Genomic DNA, 3,969 nt, shown 5'->3' on the forward strand with positions numbered 1-3,969 from the left:
GCCGTTTATCACTACTTTTGTTTCCTATCAGCCAACCAACTTTCAATGCAAGTTAGTACTTTGCCCCCAATACCATGCGCCCTAATTTTGCTCACTAACCTCCTATGTGGGACTTTATCAAAAGCTTTCTGAATGTCCAGGTACACTACATCTACTGGATCTCCCTCGTCCATCTTCAGAGTTACATCCTCAAAAAATTCCAGAAGATTAGTCAAGCATGATTTCCCCTTCATAAATCCATGCTGACTCTGACCTATCCTGTTACTACTATCCAGATGTGTAGTAATTTCATCCTTTATAATAGACTCCGGTATCTTTCCCACCACTGAGGTCAGACTAACTGGTCTATAATTTCCTGTTTTCTCTCTCCCACCTTTCTTAAAAAGTGGTATAACATTAGCCACCCTCCAATCCGCAGGAACTGATCCCGAATCTATCGAACTCTGGAAAATAATCACCAACGCATCCACGATTTCTCAAGCCAAAATAGTTTGCATCTCCTTTACACCACACATTCCTGCTCTGCTTTATATTATCTGCAAGCTTGGAAATATTATATTTGGTTGCTTAGTCCATACTTTTCAAATTTGATATTATTTTTCTAATCAACCCATTCGGTGATGTTATTACACACTTCTGGAGCAGGTGGAACTTAAACCTGGGCTTCCCCAGCCCAGTTTCAAGACATCCGGCACTTCCTTCTCTGTAATATGGACATTTTTCAAGATGTCACCATCTAATTCCCTACATTCTAGGTCTTCCATGTCCTTTTCCACACTTGCAGAATTCCACTAATTCTACTGACCGCTGCCAACTTGAAAGTGCCTGTTTGATCCCCATTTTCTGCTTCCTGTCTGTTAACCAATCCTCTATTCATGCATATATATTAACTCAATCTCCACGAGCCCTTATCTTGCATGTTATTCAAGTATGCTCTAACTGCTGGCTCTCTGTTATCTACCCTATAACATACAACTTCAAAAGACTAATAAATTTTCAAATATGACTTCTCTTTCACAAAACCCTGTTGATCCAACTGGTCATTTTACAATTTTCCAAATGTGTTAAGACTTCTTCAGTAATAGATTCCAACACTTTACTAATGACTAACTTCAGGATAATTGGCCAGTTACTTCCTTTTTCTCTCTCTCCTTTCTCAAAGAGCAGTTATATTTGCCAACTTCTGATCTGCTGGAAACATTTCTAGAAACTAGTTTGTTTTGGAAAATCTTAACTAAACATCCATTTTCTCTATAGTCACCTCATTCAGATCCTAGGATGTCCACTGATACCACTGAATTTTTTTAGATTTCAAATGAAGGGCAGGAGAAATTTACTTGTGCATACATTTGTGAGATGAATTAATTTCCAGTCATAAAAGCAAAAAACTGCAAGTGCTGGAAATCTGAATTTTTAAAAAATTCTGAAGAGACTCCATGTTTGGTGGCATCTGGGGAGAGATGTTTTGAATCTGGTATGACTGTTTGAATTGTTTTGAAGAAGTCTTGTTGCATTAATTTCCCAGGTTAGTGACTGAGGCAGAAAGAATGTCAATACTTCAGATTGGACTTGATAGGTGTATGAAGGGAAAAAAGGTTGAGAGATATAGAAATGTTTTCTCTTTGTGTTTGGTTCATGTGCTGGGTTAATGTTGATCCAAACTGGTGGAATCAAATGAAACTTTTGTGCATTTCTGCATGAAATATGGAAAAATATAAAACAATGTTAGGTACAGTGATTGTTTTACTCATCGTGGCAATTAGTTCCATGAATGTTTTTCATACTTAGAGTGTGATGTCACCCCCCCAAAGTGCAGCAACTGTTTTCCTCTGAGTACCTGGAATATGATGTAAACAAGACAATTTGAACACACAACATAATAATCAAGGAAATGGATGTTAATCTTTCATGTAAGAAAAACTGAAGCATTTTAATCTAAAGGTTGTTGTTTAATGGGTAATCAAAAGATTATTTAATTCATCATGAGCAGAATATGATTTTTAATACAATAGGTAATAAGCTTTTCAGAAGTGGTCTTTCATGGTTTTGGTTGACCTATTGAGAGGACTTTATCAAATATTAACACTAAAGCAAGATGTCCAGTTTGTACCTTAGTATGCCAGTAGGTAGGGACTGCTATGTGAGAAGTGAACGTTTCGAGGAGCAAAACATGAACGTTAAATTATGCTGAATTGTATTTTAACCCCCTCCTAAAAAAAAACACGACATCGTCACGAACAGGATTCGAACCTGTGCGGGGAGACCCCATTGGATTTCGAGTCCAACGCCTTAACCACTCGGCCACCGTGACTCATAGTGTCGCAGTTGAAAGGGGTTTAAATAGAAGATTGGAATAAACTCGCAGTTATTTAAATGGGACACCGTTATTCTACTGTTTTAACACGCTTCATTCTAAAATTGCGTATTGTAAAACGTTCTCACGCGATCATCTATTCGGGGAAATCCGGAATACCTGACGCAAAGTTAATTTAGCGTTGCAGATCTCCGCCTGGACTGTTTTAAATCCGCCTCGAGAGGGGTGGCCTGAATCAATACATACGTCCATTGCATTAGTATGCAGCCCATTCTAAAATTTACTATGGAACGGACAAGATTTAATCATATAAATAGAAATGATACATACTTTTTGTGCTCACAGGATCCATATTCTGCTCTTTATTTATTTATCGGGTCTTCCCACCCCTGTCTCCTCCCAGTTTGGCGGTTCCAGGGTTGGCGGGAATTCTTGGAGCGCGGGTTATTCAGATTTTAGGAGGAAAATCGAGTTGAAACATTTTAGTCGGAAATTAGCTTGCAACACCTAAGGTGAGCTTGTTTCTTTTATCCTCCCTTCAAATCGTTCTCCCCCAAATTAAATCTCTTCAACTAAAAACAGAATGATTTTGCCACATGAGGGGGTCATTCTGCTTGATCCTGCCTGTACCGGTAAATTCAGGATTGTGATTTGTCACTTTTGGGTTGCAAACTTATTCAAATTAATTCCTTTTTGGATCCGAAATTCTTTTAGCCAGTTTGATCATTTGTTCTTCAGCTATCTCCCCCCGCCTTTCCTGCCTTCCCATTTTTTTCCTTTTGAACCCATACCTACCTCATTTTACTGGATTTTGTATATTTTAAATGTTTGCGTAATTTGAAAACAAATCTGGAATATGATTCTCAATAATATATTGACATCTTTAAATTGTGGAACATTCAGCCTGTCTGTGGAAATCAGCTGACATTTCTTTCGTATACTTCAGATGATGAAGGACTGAGGGTTTGGGGAGGTGTCATTTGTGTTGAAAAACACTTCTCCATTTTAAGTAAAGCTTCCAAGCATCACTGCGCCATATTTATGTTTTTCGACGTTACCTACTCTCTTTCACGTATAGTTGAAGATTTAGACTGGCTTTCTTCACATTTTGGAGTAGACTCAGCAACCATTTACAAGACCCACAAAAATGTAGGTCTCTACAGTCATAGAGATGTACAGCACGGAAACAGACGCTTCGGTCCAACCCGTCCATGCCAACCAGATATCCCAACCCAATCTCGTCCCACCTGCCCATATCCCACCAGCACCCGGCCCATATCCCTCCAAACCCTTCCGATTCATATACCCATCCAAATGCCTCCACCACATCCTCTGGCAGCTCATTCCATACACATACCACCCTGTGTGAAAAAGTTGCCCCTTAGGTCTGTTTTATATCTTTCCCCTCTCACCCTAAACCTATGCCTCTCTAGTTCTGGACTCCCCCACCCCAGGGAAAAGACTTTGCCTATTTACCCTATCCATGCCCCTCATAATTTTATAAACCTCTATAAGGTCACCCATCAGCATCCGACGCTCCAGGGAAAACAGACCCAGCCTGTTCAGCCTCTCCCTATAGCTCAAATCTTCCAACCCTGGCAACATCCTTGTAAATCTTTTCTGAACCCTTTCAAGTTTCACAACATCTTTCTGAT

General features: G+C 39.5%; 1 protein-coding gene and 1 non-coding gene across 4 annotated transcripts in view; one reads left to right on the plus strand and one right to left on the minus strand.

Annotated features, from left to right (window-relative positions):
* Window positions 1-3,969, plus strand: part of LOC122543206 (E3 ubiquitin-protein ligase NRDP1) — an 84,464-nt gene that overhangs the window by 32,304 nt on the left and 48,191 nt on the right. Inside the window, exon 1 of one of the 3 annotated variants that reach the window (XM_043681662.1) lies at window positions 2,723-2,826. The exons of the other annotated variants lie outside the window; for them this stretch is intronic. The gene's annotated coding sequence lies outside the window, so the exon portion shown is untranslated. Of the gene's footprint in view, window positions 1-2,722; window positions 2,827-3,969 lie in introns of those variants that run through there. 3 annotated transcript variants of the gene reach the window in all.
* trnas-cga lies at window positions 2,230-2,311 on the minus strand. Its single transcript has one exon. It is a non-coding gene; the product is annotated as a tRNA-Ser (tRNA).

This window comes from Chiloscyllium plagiosum, chromosome 42 (genome assembly GCF_004010195.1).
Source record: "Chiloscyllium plagiosum isolate BGI_BamShark_2017 chromosome 42, ASM401019v2, whole genome shotgun sequence".
Taxonomy (NCBI): Eukaryota; Metazoa; Chordata; class Chondrichthyes; order Orectolobiformes; family Hemiscylliidae; genus Chiloscyllium; species Chiloscyllium plagiosum.